The sequence below is a fragment of the Lytechinus pictus genome, chromosome 7 (assembly GCF_037042905.1).
Source record: "Lytechinus pictus isolate F3 Inbred chromosome 7, Lp3.0, whole genome shotgun sequence".
NCBI lineage: Eukaryota > Metazoa > Echinodermata > Echinoidea > Temnopleuroida > Toxopneustidae > Lytechinus > Lytechinus pictus.
The window spans coordinates 41,893,316-41,918,697 of NC_087251.1; the positions used below are offsets into that span (position 1 = coordinate 41,893,316).

Sequence of the window (25,382 nt, forward strand, 5' to 3'; positions counted from 1 at the left end):
GCCTTATGCTGCAATATGCACATATGAAAACTAGATACAATGTAATCGAGTTAATTAGCAAGATGTTTTTGATGATGTCAATGAATTGATGCAAATCCCCAAATTAAATTTTGTTTCAGTGTAGTCTAGCGGTAGTACATTTGTCCGAAATGCAAAATTGTATTAAATCCTATGTAGATGTGTCACAGTACAATTTTTATACAGGATATATTGTTAGAACTTCGAATAATGTTTTGTTCTTTCTCCTTATACTTGCAGTCATGTCACTCGGTGTACAACATGGATGCACCCCCTATCTGGGAAAGTCTACCAGAGCTAAAGATGTGACACCAATCTTGACATCTTCTTCTGCACTGAATGTCTGGTGCGATCATTTGTTGGTACATACATGGACATGATGTGTAATCCACCTGTAAAGAAAGACCAAATGTTATATCCTTTGAAACATACAACAAAGGAACCTGTTTTGTAAATACCTCTTTTTCTTATCTCTGAGAGAGACGACTACCAGGGACTGGTACTTTGACACCAGACATTATACACGCTCTGTTTTTGGTGCTCCACTTATGTACTTAATATGGAAATTTCCACCATGTAAATCAAATTGAACGAACCAAATGCTGATTTAAAAGACTATCTGCATTCGCTACTTATGAACCAGGATGGGAAATGGTTTTTGTCTCACCTGCATAGCAGAGTGAGACTATAGGCACCCGCCGCTTTTCCGACGGCGGCGGCGTCGGCGTCAACACCAAATCTTAACCTAAGGTTAAGTTTTTGAAATGTCATCATAACTTAGAAAATATATGGACCTAGTTCATGAAACTTGGACATAAGGTTTATCAAGTATTACTGAACATCCTGCTTGAGTTTCATGTCACATGACTAAGGTCAAAGGTCATTTAGGGTCAATGAACTTTGGCCATTTTAGAGGTAATTATTAGATTGCTGTCATAACTTTCAAAGTTTATAGATATAGTGTATAAAGTGTGGATATAGGGGTAATCAAGTTTCACTGACAAGTTTTAGATCACATGATCAAGGTCAAATGTCAATGAACTTAGTATTGTATCATATGAATGGTGTTTTTTGTGAATAATTATTTGATAGTAGTTTTCAAAGTCAGCACTGCTGCTATATTGAATTGCGTGATGCAGGTGAGACCGCCAGAGGCATTCCACTTGTTATTTTTTAGGGGCTATTTTTGTCCACAATGGGGGTGATTGCTGACTTTTTGGGGCTATTTCTTTCATATTAAGAGCTACATTTTTTGCAACAAGCACTTACGCTGCAAAAGCATTTCTCATCATTCTGCTGTATGTAGAAAATTTATTTTTAGACAATATTAGCGCCCCAAAGTGTTCAATTTTGTGAATTTTCCAACACTGTCATGAACCCATTTTAGGTATTTTATGATGACTTTTGTGTATCTCAAAGAAGCAGGTCCAAGCTATTATCTCTGAACAGTGATTTTCAGTTTAAATTTTAAAAAAAGACCTTTTCTCTTTCTTAAAACCTTTTATTCTGTTTCAAACTTGATTGAGAATGAAATTCTGTTTTTGAGAAAACGTACACATAAAAAGCACGAATTCCATTTTGCAGTGAGTTTTCTCCCTAAAAGTATAGAACCAAAACAGATTTTTCGTTTTGATTTACTGGTAAACAGAAAATCACTGTCCCTAATTATTTGCTGACTTTCCAAATTATCTGAATTATCTGTTGTTTGATTAATGGATGCATAGAATGTAGAACATGATTACTAGGAGAAAATATGTGCACAAGGTTACAAATGATTTCCAAGTATCATGAGGTTTATAATAAATATGGTGTGGTAATTAGGGCTTGTAGGTTTTTGTGGAGTTAACTCGGTTTACATGAAGTTAGTAATTGTGTTTATTTTGTGTTTACTATTCCGCAAAAGTGGACCCAAAGGTTTTCCAGAGTTTTCCTCGAATGAATTTTATCTCTGGTTTTTTACCCTGGATCTACTTGTCGTAGAATAATTGTTTAAAGGGGAACGTAAAGGCTTGTTTACTTTATGCACACAATAATAATACTGTACTGGATTAATGAAATCAAAAATTGGAAAGCGCGAATTTAACCCATCCCAGGGTCATCATTTATTTGAGTTGCCGAAGTTCTCTTCAATCTTTCGCCCTAGACTCTTAACTTGCTTCTGGATGGCTCTGCGCCAATTATGTGATACCCCTTAACCCTATTAGGACTGGGAGGGGGCCATGATGGCCCCCCTCGACGCGTTGCACAATATTTCCGAAACGCAAAAGGTAGCTCCGCAAAATTTTATGACTTTTTTCTTTCAAGTCTCGCAAAACTTTTGAGACCAAATTTGCGACCTACGGGTATAGCATCGGGACGCTACGTGACTTTTTACGAGACAATGTCATGCCGAAAATGGATCATTTTTATACTTTCTGTACAAAGTCTGTGGGAGATGAAATTCATAAAAGTGTGATTATTTTTCATTCTAATTGGTCTGCCTAATTAATATAGAGTTTAACTTAGTTGTTAAGTGGTCTGTAATAATTTCCATTGAAAAAAAAAAAGAAAAACAAAAGATGAAAAAACAAAGAAATACATAAATTCTAAAAACAAAGAAATACATGAGGAAAAAATTGGCTTTCGCAATTTTTCTTTGTGGAAACCTTTAAATTAGTTTACAAATATGACATCTGGAAAAAAAAAGAAAATTTGAAGTGAAATTTGGTGTTAAATATGCAAATAATGGTTTACACGAATAAATTTGCATATATTATTCATAATGAATAAAAAATTATTTTCAGAATTCTTTTTTTTATACTGGCTTGTAGTTTATGCGGTAAAGAATGCGCAAACGGCGGCCGAGATCAGAAGGGGGGGCCATCAAGCCTATCATGCCCCCCCCCCAGTCCTCATTATGTCTCAAATAGCCCAGTCCTTTTCTCTGATTTTATTTGTAATTGCTTTTTCATGTGACCAGCCACCCACAAAGCAACAATAAGTTGCCAGGGAAGCTTCTCTGTAAATAGCCAAAATAGCAAATTTGATCCTCAAAATGAAAAAAGAAATACGGTATCTTCTTCTTCATACTGTCAGAATTTTAGATTAGAAAAGTTAAATAGAAAAAAAAATAGATACAAGAGTTTCTTTGACATGAGTTTTTTGCAGGCTGCTTGAAAGTTCACTTGCGTCCACCTTGAACACAAAGATCCCCCCCCCCCCATTTGAATTTGTGCGTAATGCAGCACAATAGCTTGATATACACTTATTTTCCATGAATATCATTACTATGTTCTGTCCAGTTTCATAATTTATTATGATACAAAAAGAGTTTATGATAATTTTTTTTATTTCATATTCTAAATAAGAGATTAAGGCTATTTCAAATGCAGGAATAGCAGTTTGTTCTAAGCTAATTCAGTCTATTTTTTTATATTAATTTCACAAAATATTTTTTGTATCATCTGCATAGATAATGAAATGTGATATTTCAAAGGATTCAACTTTGTCATTAACACAACAAACACCCAAGTACACTTCATTGCAGGATAACTCATGTTTCGGAGAGAATGTTTTTGGACAAAGTATCAGATCAATAGTTATTGAAAGAAGTTAACTAAATTGGTCCTGAGATGAAAAAGGTCACAAGTCAAAAGTCGCAGAGGTCATTTTGTACCCCCACAATATCCTTTTTTCATGAAAAAATAAATAACTGTGTGAAGATTCAACTTCAAACTTACCTCTTGCGTATGGGTATGACAAAGCTCATGAATCCATCTATTTTATATCAATTTTTGTTTCATTAGTCCCAGTAATATATAGTGCTATACTGCTAGTGATATGTTTTTCTTTTTGTTTCATAATATCCAGAGTATATAGTCATGGTGTTAGATTTATGAAAAGTTTTATAATTAATATGGTGTGGTAATTAGGGCTTGTAGGTTTTTGTGGAGTTAACTCGGTTTACATGAAGTTAGTAATTGTGTTTATTTTGTGTTTACTATTCTGCAAAAGTGGACCTAAAGGTTTTCCAGAGTTTTCCTCGAAATAATTTTATCTCTGGTTTTTTACCCTGGATCTACTTGTCGTAGAATAATTGTTTAAAGGGGAACGTAAAGGCTTGTTTACTTTATGCACACAGTAATAATACTGTACTGGATTAATGAAATCAAAAATTGGAAAGCGCGAATTCAACCCATCCCAGGGTCATCATTTATTTTGAGTTGCAGAAGTTCTCTTCAATATCCTTTTTTCATGAAAAAATAAATAACTGTGTGAAGATTCAACTTCAAACTTACCTCTTGCGTATGGGTGTGACAAAGCTCATGAATCCATCTATTTTATATCAATTTTTTTTTCATTAGTCCCAGTAATATATAGTGCTAGACTGCTAGTGATATGTTTTTCTTTTTGTTTCATAATATCCAGAGTATATAGTCATGGTGTTAGATTTTTGAAAAGTTTTATAAATCTAGCAAAATGATTCTTCGAAATTGTTTCACGAATAGACTGAAAGTCCTGCCTAATTGTTAATGTGCATATGATATTTCATGTGCAGTCTCATTGATTCATACACAGTAGAGTGCATCTACTGAGGGTGATCCAATCAATATGGTCATCTGTTTCTTTCCACATGCAAGTGGAAATTAAGAGCAATTTTTTTGTCACACTCAAATCTTTGTGAAACACTCCTTTGATTTGTCTCTTATGTCACATATAATGCCAGATAGCTTGGACCTGCACAATAATGTTTGCTTGTCTGTACTATATACTTGTTTTGTATTCATGATTTTATACTTATTTTTTTATGAAATTATGTAAGACCAGCAGCCTGGAAGATTTATTCAAGTTGCAGGACCATAGCAGTTGATCTCGATTGATGGTGGTAGGCCCTAAACCTTACAAACATGGCTTCCCGTCTGGTTTGAGCTGGGATCTTCCTGCCAGAATCACACAATTAGTGACGTCACTACCGAGAGATTTATTTTTCAGTATGCAGAGAAGGGCACTGGACACTGTTGTGCATGGTATACAACTTACCACAATGTAAGTGCGTTGATAATGATTTCAATGATTTTTTTTGTATGTAGAGTATGCAAGACAATGCAATCGGTTTTCCAGTAATTATGTCCTGAGGGCAATAACATTTGTGAAAATATTGGGTAGCAATTTTCCCCATATCAGGATTTTCTCTCTTTTCTTTTAATGATTGTAATCCCTTCTCTTGACCTTTACTGTTATTTTTTTCCATTCCTGTATCCTTTTGTTGGGTATGTGTCAATCCATTGATTACAGTCTTTCTTTATATACCTCCCAGTGCTATCTGTTCTAGCTGTTCTAACTATATCTTTGTTTCACATTGTTGCAACATGATATTTGCCATGACTGAGTTAATAATTTGATAAAAAGATAAAGAATTTTTATAAGAAATGTTATATATGTATTCATATATACAGACTTTGATCATGTTATTTTTTAAAGCAGAGCAATGATAGAGCAATGTAAAATATGTTGCAAAATATTTATTCTCCTTTTCTGTATGTGTTATTTTTGGGGTCAGACTAAATTTGAATTACTATTTTCAAACTTTATCGCGGTCATTTCACCATTTACCTTCATGAACCTCATGTTTGTGCTAAAGCCGATGGCACCACCAGAAACATAAGGGTTGTGCGAGTGCCGAGTGTGTATCCATCATGTAATCACAGAATGAGAAGAGGTAATGTGGACTGCACGAATGTTAAGATATGTGATGATAAGGTAGATTCTCAATATAGGTTTGTTTGTCCAAATCTTCAACTTCGGATATGAATTTTTCACCCATTTTTACGAGGATAATGCACCTGAATGGTTTTTCCACGGTGTGTAAAAAAAAATCTCCTTCAATCAAAGCAATATATGTAAGTCTGGAATCTTGTTTTAGAAGTGCAATGTCAAATTTTGATTTCTAGAGCCTTGCCAGTATAGTGTTTCAAGTTGACCCATATTGATATTTGAAATATTGATGGAGCGGTTTAGCCAATATGGCTTTGGAGCTCGGTGACATTTGTCAAGATCGATCAAAAACTGGTTTGCACTCCAAATTGACGCAGGTAACCATTTATTTTGCACAAAGAGAAGACGGAGGAACTGGCAACGTATGTTTGAAGAGAGGGATACTGACTTCCAGAAATTTGTTTAAGTTGCATGTGACATCTTTATATTTGGTGTTTGGAATCTGGTAATGTTGCTATAATCTTCAATCACTCTCTGACCACAAGGAATGGTGCTCCTTTCAGCTTTAACCCTATCTAGGCCGGGGTATTTTGAGAGTTCATATGGCCAGGGGGGGGGGCCTCCCAGGCCCCCCCTTTAGATCTCGGCCGTCGACCGCCGAAAATTGGCATGCGGGTTGCCTGGGACATAATCTACACAATTGTATAGTAATTTTTTTCATGCGAATTGCTATTAAGTAATTATGCTAATTTATGCGCAATTAGTATGCGAAATCATACTATTATCTCTTACTCCCTAAAAAAAGCTCCAAATGTTCTAATTTTTGGTATAGAAACTCTTTGTGGTATTCTTAGCAAGTGTACTTGAACAAAATTGCGATATCAAATCATTTTCTTATGTATTATATTGTTTTTTGCAATTTCTTATGTATTTCTTTGTTTTTTTAACCTTTTGTTTTTCATTGTTTTTTCTATGAAATTTGTTGGGGACTCTTCTGAGATCATAAAAAGCATAAAATAAATACATTTAGACCAGCAAAACTAAAAATAATCATACATTTATGATTTTTGGTTGAAAACACAATTTGCATTGACTTTGTACACAAAATCACGTTTTTGAGCAATTTTTTGTCTGACATGCACTTACATAATGTTGAGTAAAAAGTCAGCAAGCGGCATGGTCAAAAAATTTCGCGCGGCAAAAATATTGCGCGAATCGTTGAGGGGGAGCCTCCGAGGCCCCCCCCCCCCCCCCCCGGCCTAGATAGGGTTATGCATGATATCCAGACCTCTTCAAAACCTCATACAAGTCGCATACTTCTTGGATTCACAAATGCCGATATCTTGTGAGAGTGTTGGCCTCTTTGTGGTGGCATTAGAGGAATTCTCAGTGGATCTAGTTCCAGGTGGTCATTTGTGTCTTTTCCAGCCATTTGTTGATATTTTCCTGTGTTTATGAGATTTTCCCAGATTTATTTGCATCTGATGAAATGAAAGGCAATGTGAAGTCTTGGTATTATAGAGTCAGAGTCAATAAAGACTATTTTTTCTCCTCATGCATGCTGATCTTGTCACCAAAAGGGAAGCTTCATACATATGATACATTTTCTGGCTAAGTCTGTAACTCTATTATTAAACCACAATGCACTAGTTTGAATTCTGATAAGGCAGATTCTTAAATTGTTTGTCAACATTCATTTTCTGAGGAAACGTTCTTTATCTGGAAAGAATTTTGAATAGATTTCCTGTGTAAAGGAAACTTCATCACATTCAGAAATGTACAGAAATGTAATCCCTTAAAGTGAGGGGAAGTTACAGTGTACTGTGTTTAACCCTATATAGCCAGGGCTATTTTGAAATTGCATAGCCAGGAGGGTAAGGCTTTTTAGACACCCCCCCCCCCCCCCAGATCATGGTCGTTGATTAGGGCCGGTATTCAATTTGATACTTAGGCCAGAATTTTAGGTACTAGTATTTTACTCAGTATTTTGCCTTTAAAAAACGCACAAAAACACATCCATCTTTGGTATTCAATTGTATTTGGCTTAAATATAGGTCAGCCACACACCAAAGTCTGGCTAGCATATACCGTAGTTTACAAACGTGATATGCGCAGTCATACATTCTGCGCTCAGATGATAACATACATTGCGCGTTATTTGGCTCAAACTTTATCATGTCAAAATGGTTGTTACTTGTTAGTATTTTGCTTAAATATGGCTGAATGAAGTAAAATACTTGGATGTGATCCAAATATGAGGTCTTTTTTTAAAAGCCCCCCCCCCCCCTGGGCTATAGGGTTAAGTGAAGCATGTACCTGCTTATCATTGCCAGTTATTTTGAGAGAAGGGCCTCCACTCAATGATTCTGAATTTCAATATCCTTTGATCTTGTGCCATCTAAAAATCTTTCATGGGGACTTGTGAGTCTTTGATTTTCTTTGCAATGATCATACAATGCATAATTTGCAGACCATCATAAAATTATTTCCTTCTTGCTTATAGTTCCTCTGATCATGTCAGAGAAGTTTCTCAGCCAGGTCCTGAAGCTTGACATGAAGTGATGTTAGGCTGTTCATTCATCCATCTTCCTGTCTGTGTGTAGGGCAGTGATTGGTAGATTTTTCCAACACTGTCCCTGTGGCTAAAGACATGGTTTCCTATATCCAGCATGGAACAAATTTTGGAAATTTTGATGGGTGCTGTCTGTTAGATTTGACATTGCATATTTTGGTAGACTGTTCCAACTCTCCATGACCCTTGGACTGAAGAAGTGGTTTCGTCCATCCAGTCTGGAAAGAGTTTGGACAATTTTATTAGGTGCTGTTTGTGAGAGTTGTCGTTGGTTCTTGATGACCATTTGGCTGAATATATCCATGGAAAGATTTTTTCAAAATAATTTATTGGATGTCTTCTTTGAAATTTGACATTTTGCTTCACTACTAGGGTTCATGCATTGTATTGTAATGATTGATGGGGGATTATAGACCATTGTGGGATATGAAGTGTACTCCCTCAGGACAAGCCTATGTTGAGGTCCTAACCCATTAGATCTATCTTTCATTGTCGGTGCCTCGCCTGATCTCTCAGAGTTCATGGTTATGTGATGGATACAGTAGGCACGCAAACATTTGGTTCTTGTATGATGGTGAATGAATAAATTAGCTTGACAGGGGAAAAAATAGTATTTTCCCGATTGGTTTCTATTTTGATCAAAATGCAGTGTTCATTTAAATTCATAGAAATGCCATTGCATCATGTACGGAAAAGGGTATATTTATTTGCAATATATTTTTAATATATTCCATTTGCTCTTTTGAAAAGAAAAGCCCCCCCCCCCCCCATTTATTTTTTTTTATGTGATGATATAAATTGACTTGTTTAATGAAAATTATTAGAAATAATACTAAAAAAAATTTTAATTGAAAATTAGAACTCTGTAGGGTCAGTCATGGATAGTTAATGTTGAAAGGATGTGAAATGATTGAAAATGGGCAGATACAGGGAATTAGTGATTATCACTGATTTGCTCTAAGCCAATCAGATGCAAGGATCTTCATGAAATGCTTCCCTGGATGGATAGTACAGGGAGGTATACAAATAGAGCACAATCAGTGGATTAAATGCTATTTGTATTGAATGGGGGAGGGGGAGATGGTTGTAAGGAAGGGTGGTGGTTTTGTTCCAGGGCGAATGAAAAGACTACAAAGGAAGGGGAGTAGTTTGGAAAGATTGAGGGGCAGGGGGGTTAAAAGAAATTGCTTCTTGAGGCAAATTTCAGATGAATATGAATTAACTTCCCCCCCCCAAAAAAAAAAAAAAGTAGTAACTGTTGCCCCCAGGAACACAATCACTTGGAAAGTTGATCGATTGTCTTGCATACTATTGGCTACATGAAATATCATTAAAATCATTAACAAAGCCCTTTCATTGTGGCAAGTTGTATACCATGCACAACAGTATCCAGTTGCCCTTCTCTGTGCACTGAAAAATAGGTCTCTCAGTGGTGATGTCACATATTGTGTGATTTTGTCAGGAAGACCCCAGCTCGGACAAGGCTGCTGGTCATTTTGTGAGGGGTGGGGTTTGCCCCATTGAATTCAGAGGTCAGCTGCTATGGTATCCTGTATACTTGAATGAATCTTCTTGGCTGCTGGTCATTTTTTTTTGTTCACTTTCTTTGAAAAAATGAATTAAAAATCTTATGAATTAAAACTTATTTTAGACTCATTTGTGTATCTATATACGTACTGTGCCAAATCCCCCCTCCCTTATCAATTTGACCTGCCTGCCCTGCCCCCTATCAATTTCAACCTGCCCCTTTTTTTCATCCATTTTGACACCCCTTTTCCCTTTTTTATTGGGAATGGGGTGCCAAGGGCCCTGTTGCATAAAACTACTATATAGTCATTTTGCCATCTAATGTTTCCATGTTAGCTACCATTGAATGGTATGACCTTATACAATACACATCATAGAGGGCATTAGAAAGAATCATACACAATGTAACTGGAAGTTCCAATATCCTCAGGGCAGAGCCGAGTGTTTGGAATGTTTCTAAAGTAACAAGTGTGTGCAATTATTCTAATGCCCAAGCAACATGATGTGCATTATTTGTTTAATAAGATAGTGATATGAATTCCTATTTGATAAACCATCATCTCTTCACCATGACCGGTCAAAAGAACCGTTTTTTTTTTTCCTTAGCGCATAGAGAAAGGTTGGGATATGCGCTATATAGAAAATATGATCATTAGTAGCACCAATTTTGGCAATTTTTCCCTGTTAGCTAAAATGTATTACTGATCATGTGATCGATTTCAGCCAATCATGTGATTAGGATCCATATCACTATTTTTTATTTTTTATGCAACAGGGCCCAGGGCCTGTATTCTGAAAAATCGTGTCATTTTTACAACCCCGTTATTAATTTATGTAGAATGTCTTTATTTATCACATTTCTGTACTTTTCCTTAAAATGAAATATTAAGTAACCTGGACTTGTTTTCATTGTACTTCCCTTTTTTCATATCGAATAAAGGCAATATGCAAAAAAAATGTATATAAAGCAGCCATGAATACCATTTAAAAATTTGTAATGGCATTCAATATAGAAAAGGTAATGCAAAGAAAACACGATTTTCAGAATACCGGCCAGCTTTTAGGTTGTACAATGTGCAGAAGGTAAACCAAAAATTAGAAGGCTTATGCTTGATTGTATTCTTTCAGTTTTTTTTTTAAAGAAAATTTATTGGGCCTACATTTTCCATCTTTCCCAAGATTTGAGAAGAAAGGCGGAGAGTTTTAAGTTATGAATTAACTACTGAACATTTGTAATAGGCGAGTTCCGTCTCGTTTTCAATGACCCTCACAATTCAAATTACCTTCTGCACTGTATAAGCCAAATATTCAAGTTAGTGGCAATTTTGCCGGTGATTATCTTGTAAAATTAGTGAAATGCAAAACCACAACAATTTCAGCTTATAAGTTACAAGAATCTTGTCAGTTCGACATTTAGAAATATCTTCAGTTTTTAATATTTTAGAAGAGTGAACTTCACAAAATGAAAATAATTTTATTCAATACATTTTGATTTTGAACTATATTCTAAATTTGCTTGAATAGTATTTTATGATGTCCTGTATTTTGTCACCTATTTGGTTCATAGTTTTAATTAATCATCAATGCATTAAGAAATGCAATTCATAAAGATTATATGGAATTTACAAAACAAAAATGACTATTATTTCAAATTGGCAATGTGAAAGGTTGTTTAGTTAGACAAATTTTAGTTTTCCAAAGTTTGTAACATCTATTATAAGATGTTTTGCTCAAGTTTTGAATATAGTTAATTCATGTGAAGATACATTTCACTATTTTTCAAAATCCGAAAGAAAATGAGGTAGGCAGAATATACATAAAGGGGATTTCAAAATTAGTCATTCGACCATTGCGGGCATTACTATCATGGGCAAATTTTAATGTAACCAAACGGTCGCAAAACTAAGTGTGAAAGTCCCTTCAGAGGTAGATCATCTTCTTTGCTCATGAGCAAATAAGATCTGCAGGGGGGAGAGAAAGAGTTGAGAAAGGAGAGGAGAGAGACAGGGGAAGAGATGGATGAACAGAAAGAAAGAGAGGGAGAATGGCAGAGAGGAAACCGTTTTGTATTAGAATAAATACAAGTAGCCAAAAGGAGCTTAACCATTGGCGGCGATTTCATGGGATTTTTGGTCCATATGGGGGGGGGGGGGGGGGGGGGATGGACGACAGCCCTTTCCAATAAACTTCTGTACAAAATTTTAAAAATCAAAGGGGAAGGGGGGCATGTTCCCTTCACCCGGAATCACCGCCAATAGTTGTAACACAATCATTTATTAATTAATCATCAAGGCAAAATAACAATTCTTTAAAAATTTGGCCATATTTCATTTACACAGCAACTAATAGTTCGGATTTACCAGGTGCACTTGTAAAAATAGCCCTACCGTATTTTATTCTTTTGGGAGATGAGAGCAATCAAAAACATACAACGAAACATTTTTATTTGTCGAATTCTATAAAGCTTATTTTTTGTCAGGTGATAATTACCAGTACTGACCGCACAGAAACGTTGTTAGGGTAACAATGCGTTCACAGAGGCCCTGTTACAGCAGGTAATGTGGCAGCGATGCCTAATGTTACAACAATACATTATTTACACATTGAAATACATGTTTTGACTTCACAATCCGGAAGATGTGACTGGGCTTACTGTTAACGTTCTGTTAGACTAACAACGTTTCTGTGCGGTCGGTACAGAATGCAGATATCAGAAATATATCGTTACTTAGTCCCACCCCATCCCCCCCCCCAAAAAAAAAAAAAAGAGATAGAAATGTCCATAAAATTAATTCACTTCAAAACGGTCCATTGAAATATTTGCCTTATCACCGGCAGTCTTTTTTTTTTTTTATGTGTAATGGAATTTGCATCTGAGAGGTTGTATGGTCTACAAATTTTCTACACTTCTGCATCTAACCTGTGCACCAAGAGTGAATGAAGATAATCACCCTAAAAGAAGTAAATATACCAGGGCACTGAATAAACATAAATCAAAGAGAGGAAGTAATCAATATCAGACAACATAAAAAAATTACAATATATAAATATATTACAATTTTTTTTCATTTGACATTCGTATATGAATTAATGAATGGATGGATTGATAAATGAATGAATGAATGAACAAATGAGTGATTGGATGGATGGATAAATAAATAAATGAATGCATGTGGTCATACACAAATCAATGAATGGCTAAGTGAGTGAATGAATGAATGAATGGATGGATGGATGGACGGATGAATGAATGTATGCGAGCATACATGAATTAATGAATGGATGGATGGACGGATGGATGGATGGATAGATAGATGAATGCATGTATGTGAGCATGCATGAATATTAATGAATGGATGGATGGCTGAATGGATGGATAGATTAATGGATGGATAGATGAATGAATAAATGGGTGAATAGATAGAAGGATGGTTGAATGAATGGATGGATGTATGCTCGTCCATGGACTTTCAAAATTGACCCTAAAGTAAACATTCTTCATTTCAGATCCCTTCTCAAAGGAACGATACCCGCCTAAACAAGTATTTTTCATGTTTTCTCTAGCCTTTATAATACCCTTTTCACGTATCCAGAGTTGGAGATTACTTCTTGGGTTTGGAAATTTTTATACCCTTTTTACTTTATGCTCTAGTACCCTCCCTTCCCTGCTCCCTCCCCAAGGTTCCTCAGGCAAGCGGAAGATCAACTTGATCTTGATCACCTCCTCAGCATGATGGACTACATCGGGAGAACTTTCCACCATGGTATTTTCAGGATACTCGTCAACAGAAGTCTACCATCCACGTCCTACTCTTCGTACTAAAATTGAGTCCTTTTGTGGATGGAGGAAGTCAGTCGACTTGCATGGCCATTCGACAGTGACATCAGACCTCATCTCACCATCAGATAGCTGCGTGCAGATGGGCGGATGCCTTTCAAGTTCCAAGCAACTTTCTCCTCTACAACTAATTCCTGCTCCATGAATTTCTTCGCTGACCAGGCCGCATGGATGGTTATGTGTAGTCTTCTCGAGTGTAACTCTATTCCACTTCCAATTCTTATTGTGGCTCAGGGTGTACTTGCAACAGATGGCAATCGATCTTATCGAAAGTCTTGGACCACTCCGGATTACTTCTTTGCTGATGGAAAAACAAAACAGAACAGAAAACAAATGAAACAATCTGATACATGTTCCGTTTTTCTTCTATGTCATCGAACATCGTTACTCTCGTATCAATCTGAAAAATCCCTGCAACCAAATTAAGTTGATTCCTGTTGACACACATAATTGCTGTTCAAGACAACTCGAATATATACAAATTTGCAATTTACATAAAATGAGCAAAATAAACAAGCACAATTAAATTTTTGTCAAAATCTAATGTAAAACAAAAAAAATATATAATAAAAATAAACTAAAGATACATTAAAATACATTGCCACGGGGCATAACAATGGATAACTCTGAATTTGAAAGAGTAGATCACTATATCTACCTTGGGCAACACATCAGAATGGATCATGAAGAACTGATGGAAGAAATTAAAAGGGGCAAGGGCTGGATGGAACGCTTTGGTGAATTCCAATGACATTATTAAGAGCAATATGCTTATTTACCTTAAAAGAACAGTTTTAATCGATGTGTTCTACCGGCAATGACCTATGGTTCCGAAACCTGGTCTGTAACAAAGAAAATGGAACAGAAACTAAAAACCATGCACTCAACACAGTGTGGAATGTACAATGTACGGATATCAAAACGTGACAGAAAAACCATACAATGAATTAGGAGCCAGACTAGAGTAATAGACATATTAAATCAAAGCAATTAAAACAATGAAATGGTGATGAGCTGGCCACCTTGCAAGATTTTTTGATATAGATGGACCAAACGCATCACAGAATGGAGACCATGGCTATATAGGATCACAAAATCGGGGTAGACAAAAACTGAAATGGAGTGACAAGCTCTCAAAGTTCATTGGCATAAAGTGGATTGCATCAACACAAGACAAGCACATTTTGGCACCAACTTGAGGAGGCCCTTCACCTTGCGGTGAGCTGAACATGGCTGATATAAATAATGATGACATCAAACAATCGCTTATTTTTTTAATAAACATAACTTATGCACAGCACGGTGATATGCAATAAATGAGAGAGATGGTATCACACGAACATTATTCATTTAATATTTCATTAAATGTATCATATAATATTTTTATTTTTTGCAAATTTGACAAAAAGGAAGCTCTTCATTTAATCACAATTACAGCAATGGAAAATGTCTATGGAGAAATAAACTTATTTTTTATGCTTTATAATGAGGAATGAATTTAAATATTTGTTATTTCATATAAAACTGAGAGTAGAATACAAAATGTCTAGTGAGTGCATGACGTCATCTTTTTCGTCATTGGTCTACAAGAAGGATATGCATAACTATTTTGTGAAAATTCGAAAATGAAAAATGGCGTAACTTTTTTATTTCACATCCGATTTTAATCAAGTTTTCAGCGTTATGATTGTTGCATTTTTTCTGCTTATTCAAACCAATTTTGTTGAGGTGGACTTCACTACTAGAGGCAGAGCTAAGTAACTTTGATAATTTTTTTTTTAATTTACGAAACATCCTATGCACAAGGCACCAGAGCTAGAGCACCCCCCCCCCTTCCCAACAAAAAAAAAGGAGAAGAGAATAGAGAGGGGGAAGAAAAAGAAGGAGAAAGGAGGAAGAAAGAGAAGGGAATTAGGGAAAAGGAAAGGACGAAAGAGAGGGAAAGAAAACGAATGTAAAGAATAGAAGATAAGAAAAAAGTAGGGAAAGGGAGAGTAGAATTAAATGCCCTATTTCAATATACCCTTATTCATATACTTTTAATAAATGCCCCTTTTCTTTTCTAGTTTGTTCTGTTGATGTTCTGATTGCGTTCCTTATCTTTGAGAACAAGTGTTCCTAAATGAAGGGGGAAAAATTGTAAGAATAATCCTACGTGCCTTGAAGACCCAGACCAGACCAAAAAGTGAAATTGAAAAATCCATATAGGCGGATCCAGGGGGCGAGGGGCCTGGCCCATTCCCCCTATTGGCGGATAAAAAAGGGGGAGAAATAGGGGGGAAGAAAAAGAAGGGAAAAGAGAGGAGAAAAAAGAAGAGGAAAAAAGAAAAAGAGGAGGAAGACGAATGAATGAAATAATGTGAGGGGAATATCAGGGGAGTGTTTCCGACAAAGTCCCATTTTATCAGACAGTTACCATAGTAACAGTGCTTCTTAGCCAATCAGATTCAAGGAAAGATGTCAGATCTGACAACTTGTCGGACGAAAATGTTGATAAAACGCTCCCCTGGAAAATAATTTTGAAAAATCTTTATATCACAATATTTAATTTGCGCTCGCATTGCAGATGAGAGACATATCTTGCTAAATGAATAGGCTGATATGGGCCTTAAAATGTCAAGTTTTGAAGTCAATATACAAAACGTATTTTAGCTCGGACATTGAGCTTTCATTATTTTGTTTGATTTACAAATTTACAAAATTACAAACAGTGATCTGTAAATGTCCGTTATATTTTCTTTTCGCGATTTGCGCTCGCATTAAATGTTAAATATATATATATATATATAAACACATGCTTCCTATTCCTAATGACAAAAGTGTTTTAAAATGTCCAGTTTTCAGGCATTAATATCATCAAACCTCGCGCTTTCATTGGGTTCATTACATTGATAAATAAATAAGATAACAATATTTTCATAAATTGCTAATAATTAAATTGTCCCTTTTTTGGGAAAGGAATATCGACAAGCATTATCTCGCGCTTATAGGAAGATAGTCATAATTTTTCATATGATGAGAAAATGTCCTTAGAATGCCCTGGTCCTAGGTCAAAATCATTTATTAAGTGCAATCCGGATATCCACTTCACAATTTTCCTATACAGTGCTTGAATTAGTTTTTAAATGGACCCTATTTACAATCGGAATATCAAATATTTCCAGCTCGCGCTTCGCGCTTGCATTATTGATTTTCATGATAAAAAATGTATTTAGAATGACAAGATTCTAGGTCTAAATCTGAAACATGAGCACGTGTGTTTGAGATTAGCAGCTTGTTCTTTATTTAATATGCTTAAATTTATACGCAGTTCAGAATATATAAAAAAAAAAAATCGGCTGAAAAGCAGTGAAAATGCATAAAGCTGACATTTCTGTATTAATTAGTTTATATTAATTAAGCTTTCGACTGGTATGATTTGTCAATTTTACTTTTGGGCTTGTTCTGGGTCTTCAAAGTTTCATGAGTCACGTGAGTGGATAGATAAGTCATTTTTTTCTTCTTCGTGTTAAGATATAGTGCCATGCATTTTCGAAAGAAAAGGTGCCCTTTCTCCATGTGCCCCTCCCCCCTCTATTTGTACTTGGCTCTGCCCCCTCTGCATTTTTTTGTTGTTGACTAAGAAACGTATTTGTAGGAATTTGTAAAATTGTCCAAACTGCTTTTGAGGTTGGTGTATTCCTTTATTGGAATAGATATACAAAGACCGAGTGCTAGAATATTCGTATTAAGGTCAGTACAGTATATATGCTCCACGTCTGCATGTTTTTTCGATGAGATAGTACATATATCGTATCCATGTCTATAATTAAAAAAAAATTAAATCAATATATATCAAAGTCTTTCATCTCGCGCTTTGTTTTTGCAATATTTTAAATGAGATGTGGGACGTTTACAGATCTTGATATGAAAATTGCTGTTGTTGTTGTTGTTCGTTTTGGGCCTGTTTCACGCCCTAGTAGTCTCCTCGGTAGACACTTAGTGTTGAGAACTCAAAGGTAGAAAAACTGCTAGGTAATTGTTTTGTTGGCTAGTTTGGCTAGATGCATACGCTGGTGGATGAGACAAATGCTACCACCGATGCTCTAATAATAGATTGCATTTGCTTGGTCATTGCAGGGTTGAAGCCCAGGAGGGTGACCACCGAGATCTCTCTGAGATGGTATGGAGTCTTTCATTTATCCACAATGGGTCCGATTGTACATCTTCACATGTAGACAAATTAAACTTGCATCATTACATACATCTCAGAGCTTCTTTTTGTTTCATTTAATTTATGGAGTATCGTACAAATTTAAGTCAATTTTTACCTGAGGGGGGGGGGGGGGGTAATATTTTAATTTTTCAAGAATCACCCGATGTTCGTTTAACCCTAAATTACTAAATTAACCCTATAAAAGGCCTTCATCTCCCCGTATTGTGTCTGTATAATCATGTGTATATATTGCAACTTACATTATGTTCCCCAACCCGACCACTACTCCTTATTGTCCCACGGTGATAATGACATTCCTTCCATCCCCAGACCAAGTGTGTAAACATTGACCATACTGTATTACCCCCATCATAAACCCCTCGTTCTATCCATCTGGGCCCCGTCTTACAAAGAGTTGCGATTGATCCGATCAATCACAACTATGGACGGCCAGCAATGTCAATATCTATTATGCATGTTTGTTCAAAATATTTTCTAACTATGATGTATATTCATGCATTCATTGTTTTCTTGAAAATTCACTGTGCTTCTCTTTGTTTACAAAGGACTTTGTGTAAATTTCCTGAGGAAAAAATTATGACACTGATGGATTTCCATAGACTTACGATTGATTGGATCAAGCGTAACTCTTTGGAAGACGGGCCCCTGGTCTATACCCCCATTATCACCATGCCACTCAGAAAATATTATGTAACCATGTACAGTGTATAACATGTTTTAGTTTAGTGAAGAATAAAGTCACCGAGTTGTGATTGTGACTCCAAGCCAAGCAGTCATGCCCAGTTCTTGAGTAGAGATCGAGACCGAGTACAAGATCAAGTGTGTATTAGAGTCAGTTACTGCTAAAATACGTTGTCTGTACGTACGGGACTCCAAGCTCTTCAGTCTATGTATTGGTGAGTGAGCCAACGCAGTTCAGCGGAACAACCAAAATACAGTCACAGAGACTGAAGCTTTTGGTCTAGGTTAACCTTGTTAAGTTGTTCATTGAATGTATGAGTGGGTCAAGCTCTTTTTCTAACTCTAAGCAAGGCTCGACATTAGCGGTGGCCCGGGGCCACCAGAAATTCACTTCGGGCAACCATTATTGATAAAATGTTAAGTTTTGGTGGCCCGAATCGGGCAACCAATAATTTTCAAAGTAGCGCAATTTTTCTCCCGATTTTGCACGCATTTATCAACATTCTACAGTTCAAATTGCAAGCCAGTTCGTCATGCGCCCTTTTTGTTGATCTACACACAAATACACACACACAAAGTTTGCATATTAGGCCTACAGCTATAGCATACAGTAGCTATTATCCAGCCAGCCGCGCCGGCCGGCCAGCTGGCGTGAGTTTGCATGAAGCCACTGCATACAGCTGTGCTCTAGATCTAGCTCAGCCTATTCAGACTCTGGGAGCTGCGATAAAAAATGTTGCTGCTAAGAAATCTTCCACAGAACTTTGAAAATCTAAGTCAAAGTCACATTTTACACCAATGAAATAACATTCTATAGTCTATATTACGAAAATTTGGTGTACCCTGATTATTTGCAAGCATTAAGAAGAGGAATTATGACCTCTCTTTTGACTACAAAAGACCGATTTCCAAATGAATTAATACACATAAAAACACATAGGCAAGTACATCACAGTCCCACATGTGCATTTGTATGTATGTTGATACTTGGTTTCTTTAGAAGCTGTGTCTTTTCTAGCCAAAAATGAACAGACAGTTCCTTTCTTTCTTGTTTATAAATGACTTCTTAAACCACTCTTGAGAAAGTAAGTACTTTGGGAAGGCATTTCATCGATATGAAATGTGAATTTTTCCAACATTTTGGCAAATATAGGGAAGGACTTTTCCCACAGTCACACTTTTTTTCCAGATATAACTTTTGCCGTTTTCTTATTTTTTTTCTTTCATTTTGTTTACAGTGGTTAAACCATTTATACCCCTTCCCATTGAATGTGCCTGATAAAAAAATATGTTTCTACTGAAAATTAAATACTACAAACTAAAGGATATAAAAATAGAAATGTGCCATTCCCAGAAGGTAAGTGAAAATTATTTGCTTGGCTTTTAATTATATTCCAGTCAGAATAGACTGTTGCCACAGCTGTTAAAAAACATTCGTAATGGCTTCTTAATTTTCCCCTTTTCCCCATGTTTATATTAATTTTGTTTAATTCATTTTTCTTTCATTTTCTTTTCTTTTTTTTCTCTCTAATTTTCTTTTTCCCTGTTCTTTGTTTTTTCTTTCTTCATTTTCTTTCTTTTGTTTTATTTCACTTATTTCTTTTATTATTTTTGTTTTCTTTTTGTAATATACTTTTTGAAAATTATTTTCATTTGTTTTCCCCTTTTATGCATTATTCTAATTTTGCAGCATATTTTTCTGTGATTTTCTCCTGCTATAATATTCTGCAAAAGAGAAAACAGAAATAAACTGGATTTGGGGCCTGCATAATCTAGGTTTCAGGATTCAAAGAGGAAGAAATGAAAAACCATTGTTTTGTACATCTATCTGAGTTTGCTATGCACTATTTTTTTTTTTTACCATTATGAGTGTGTGTCTATACCGAGATAAAAAAAAAAGTCCACACAACCTGCGAACAATAAAATTCATTTACTCTCTTTCAATCATTTCATTTTTACAACGATAGAAACAATTTATATTTTACCACAAACCAATTAGCAAAGTAAAAAACAAAAATAACAGCAAACAAGGTTTACATACAAGATGATAAAGTGAAAGTAACTTAGTGGTATTGGCTGCAGAATTAATATTTCAGAAGTTTGTTTTATTAATTTTTAATGTTTTTCTTTATATTTTTCGGGCCACCAAAAAGAATTATTTGATGGTTTTGGTGGCCCGAACGGGCCACCACCAAAAAAAGTTAATGTGGTCTGTGGAGCCTTGCTCTAAGTCTAAGTAATGATGCGGACTGTGAAGACAAACATCGATAGAATAGAGGAGGTGCATGATTTGCTTTTTTAAAATAATTTGGGTGTTTTGAAGATTTTCGTGACGATGACGCAGAGTGCCACAAATTGTAGCTCAGCATCATCGTCACGAAAATCAGCATGCTCGCATCCGAGGCTCCCGGCCCGCCGGGCGCCAGCGTGATACCGAGGCGATAGCCTGCTGGCTGCCTCCGATAACTAGCTCCGGTATAATCGGGCTTGGAAAGTCAGTTCACAAATACCGGTAAGTGGCTAAAACAGGGGCAATATACTTACGCACACCGACAGTCCATGACAATTTAGAAACAAATACTTCAAATCCTTTCCTTGATGCCATTTCGGGGATTTTGTAGTCAAGTATTATAACTAGCCATGCCAGAGTCTTAGAGAAGCGCGTTCGCAGTGGTAATTGAGAAATCGCACGAAACTATGGTGTTAGCACTAAGGCGAATAAAAAAAGGGAAAAATTAATGTGGGCATGGGATACAACACAACAACATGCTCAGCTCAGCAAGTTCACTGAATGTGTTCAGAGTAAGGGTCTGTTGAACGAGAAAATATTTTGAGCAGTTATGTTATACCAAGGTTTTTTACCTGGCTGCTAAGAAAGCACGAATGCCTGTGAGCAAGCAACCAGGGGACCAACCGCTTTAGGTCCTCTCCGAGGGACCTGGTAATGAGAATGCCTTACTAAAGGGCACTATCTTGTATGATGTATCTGAAAAAAAGAGTTGTTTAGTCAATTCGTATCAATCTACAATGTTTCTTGTTAAGGGAAAAGTTCACCCCAACGAGAAGTTGATTTGAATATAAAAAGAGAAAAATCCAACAAGCATATAACGCTGAAAATTTCACTAAAATTTGATGTAAAATAAAAAGTTATGACATTTTAAAGTTTTGCTTAATTTCACAAAACAGTTATATGCACATGCTGGTCGGTATGCAAATGAGGAGAATGATGACGTTATCCACTCACTATTTTTTTTATAAATTATATGAAATATTCTAATTTTCTCCTCATTGTCAAGTGAAACAATGATTAATTCCTCACTGAACTTGTGGAACTAGCATTGTTTAATACTATATGGTTCAGTCAAGTTGGTCCTTATTTTCAAATATGTAAAAATTAAATATTGTATAATTCAAACAATAAAAAACAAAAAATACAGTGAGTGATGGACATCATCGACTGTCTCATTTGCATGTCACTGAATTGTGCATATCACTGTTTTGAGAAAAATAGGCGAAATTTTAAAGTGTCATAACTTTCTTATTTTACATCCGATTTTGATGAAATATTCAGTGTAATGCTAGTTTAATATTTCTCTATTTATTCAAATCAACATTTTTCTGAGGTGGACTTGACCTTTAAACATTGGGGTTACCATGGGAACAATATCTATCTTTTCCATCTTGGCTAATTGCATTGTAAAAATGATCTCCCAGCAGTTTTCTGTTCTCTGATATATTTATTCATTTATTCACACACAAACAGTTCACACAAACCGGTTCACAAGATCAGAGATAAAATTACTGTTTTGCATCTTGGTCCTGGTAAAAAAACCTGAAGCGGGGGTTGCAAATGACAATATCCAAGCACCACTTACCGACTTTAGGCATGTAGAGAAATCTGAGTAGAAATCCTCCAATATATATTAAAATTGTTCCAATTATTGCACGATCCCAATATTCGACACAATACACACAAAATCACACAGATATTATAACAAATCTAACTTGGCTAGCACAAGCGGTATTTTGGATTTTTCTCTTGGTGAAATAAAGGAGAAAAAGGGACGACACTTGGATCCCTAAGTCTCGCCTTCACCTCTGGTGGGTGAGACAAAAATGGCAATGGGCTAGTTCATGGTTTTTCATGAAAAAAAAATCTTCTTTTGTTCATCTTTATTGTTTGTCTCCCTCATCACACATTGGGACACTTTTCAGAATTTGTTTTTTTTTAAAGATCACTTTTGGGGGAAATATGGAGTTCACGATTTTCATAAAAAATAATATTTTTCGGGAGGTTCTTCTTTACTTTTTTTAATCCATTAATGCTCCCTTATCCAAGGAAACCCATCAATAACCTATGAGTGTAGTGGTGGCTTGGGGCATTCTTCAGAATTCTTTTTGAAATAACCACTCCATCAAAAAAGAAATGGCAAGGGCTTAATTCAAGATTTTTTAAATAAAAAATATTACCTGTTTTGCATGTTCCCAGACAGCCAATTTCAAGAATCATGTTAATTTTGAAAAAGATTTCCAATTGAGTGAGCACCACATACTTTGTAAAAAATGACTCGCAAAAAAAATTGGAGTTACATGTAATAATAATAGTTAACATTATTTGTATAGCGCTTATCACAAAACATGTCTCTAAGCGCTTCAGAAAAAAAAGTGTATGTGGATGAAATGGGTGTGAATCATGAAAAGCACATGCCCTGTAGCTATTTTAACTAGGCCGGGGTATTTTGGGAGTTCATATGGCCGGGGGGGGGGGGGGGGGGGTCCCAGGCCCCCCCCCCCCTTGAGATCTCGGCTGTCGACCGCGCCGAAAATTGGCAGACGGGTTGTCTGGGACATAATTGTATAGTAATTGCTATTAAGTGATTATGCTAATTTATGCAAAATCATACTTTTTCCTTTAACTCCCTAAATAAAGCTCCAAATGTTCTAATTTTTGCTGTAGAAACTCTTTGTGGTGTTATTAGCAAGTGTACATGAACAAATTGCGATATCATATCGTTTTCTTGTGTATTATATATTTTTTTGCAATTTCTTATGTATTTCTTTGTTTTTTCAATGAAATTTGTTGGGGACTCTTCTGAGATCATAAAAAGCATAAAATAAATACATTTAGACCAGCAAAACTAAAAATAATCATACATTTATGATTTTTGGTTGAAAACACAATTTGCATTGACTTTGTAGACAAAATCATGTTTTTGTGCAATTTTTGGTCTGACATGCACTTACATACTTAATGTTTCCTAGGTAATTGGTTATATACCAGCTTGGCGTTTACCAGCAAAAATGCTGTCCTGCCGAGTTCCTACGGGAGTTACCATGAACAGAAACAGAAACATAATGTTGCGTAATTTCGGAACCACGTACCCGGGTGACGCAAAATTGGTCTTAAATATTGCACAAGACTTGAAAGTAAAAAGTCAGCGAGCGGCGCGGTCAAAAAATTTCGCACTGCAAAAATATTGCGCGAATCGTTGAGGTCCCTGCCTAGATAGGGTTAAAAGATATTCTTTCCTTTCCAACTTTTCTCCTTGCCAAACACAATCCCTTAAGCAGTACTACTCCCCCAACACACACCTAGACCATCATGATATATGGTGTTCATGTAGCCGTGAACTACCGTATGTAAGCGTATAAGTGCAACCAAGATGTACAGATAATAATCTCTAAACAAGCCATCATCCTTTAGACAACACAATATCTCTGATCTCGTCATTTCTTCATCATAAAATGTTTTTTTAGCCATCAGAATTCACACTGTATTGACCATTTTTTTAACAATTATAAATCGAATTTGGCATTGGTAATGCTTTCATTTCAATTGCAATAACCCTTTCAGCATTTACTTGGGCATTCACTTTACAAATTAAGCCATGAGTGTCTTATTCCTGGTCAAATTTCTTTCAATTTTATATTTCTCCTTTTACTTACTGTGGTTGATTCCATCTCAACTGAAAGTAGATCTATTCTTTACTTTCCTGGTCAAAAATATTTCAAAAATGAAGAAATGGTGGAGTATAATAAAAATTACACCTCAAAATTTTTAACTAAATGAAAAAATTGTCATAAACAAACAAGTATTACAAATATCCCAAAAAGACTATCCCCCAAAATTTAAAACCATTTATCAATTATATATTTTTTATACTTGGATAATTAGGTTTCTTACTTTGATGTAAAATGTGTTTTTTGTGTATAAGGCATGAATATAATGAATAAATCCAGATATCAATGAAGTCACAATCTTAAAGAGTTGCAGCAAAATTCATTGCAAAATACCTTGTTTAATAAACACTTTTCAAAATTGACTCCCATGTTAATTTAACCCCAACTAGGCCAGGCCACTTTGGTAGTTTATAAGTCCAGGGAGGGGAGGGGCCTCCCAGCCCCCCATCCTTTGTGATCTCGGCCGTCGATCGGCCGATCGTGCTGTAAATTGGCACGCATATGCTGTCCATGGCGTACTCTATAAAACTGCAGCGTTGATATATCAAAAAGTTGTATAGTTTTATTATGCTAATTTATGCATAATATCAGAAATCTGCTCTAAATCAAGAAATAAAAGGCCAAATTTGGACTCCAGACCCTCTTTGTAGGCTACTTTGTGAATCTAATATGAAAACATACAATGAACCAAGTTTAATCCAGTTAGAAATCAGTGCAAGAAATCAGACAGGTTACCCTCAATGAGTGCCAAGTCTCAGCAAGGGTCATGCCTTTCAGCTGCTTAAACTTGATGATAGCTTAATACTCAGGTTTGTCCATTTTTCATCACACACCTATATAGGAACTTCTAAAATATGACTAGATATCGCTATGAC

At 35.7% G+C, this 25,382-nt stretch overlaps 1 protein-coding gene and 1 long non-coding RNA gene across 2 annotated transcripts in view; one reads left to right on the forward strand and one right to left on the reverse strand.

Moving 5' to 3' along the window:
- LOC129257075 (ribonuclease inhibitor-like) overlaps positions 1–2,553 on the forward strand; it is a 28,700-nt gene extending 26,147 nt beyond the window's left edge. Inside the window, 1 exon segment of the mRNA XM_064101512.1 lies at positions 259–2,553. The gene's annotated coding sequence lies outside the window, so the exon portion shown is untranslated.
- Positions 2,554–11,064: 8,511 nt separating this feature from the next.
- LOC135154790 (uncharacterized) lies at positions 11,065–21,245 on the reverse strand. The gene is made up of 3 exons (XR_010294229.1): positions 21,091–21,245; positions 14,429–14,491; positions 11,065–13,950 (listed from the first exon to the last, which is right to left on the reverse strand). It is a non-coding gene; the product is annotated as an uncharacterized LOC135154790 (long non-coding RNA).
- Positions 21,246–25,382: the final 4,137 nt, after the last annotated feature.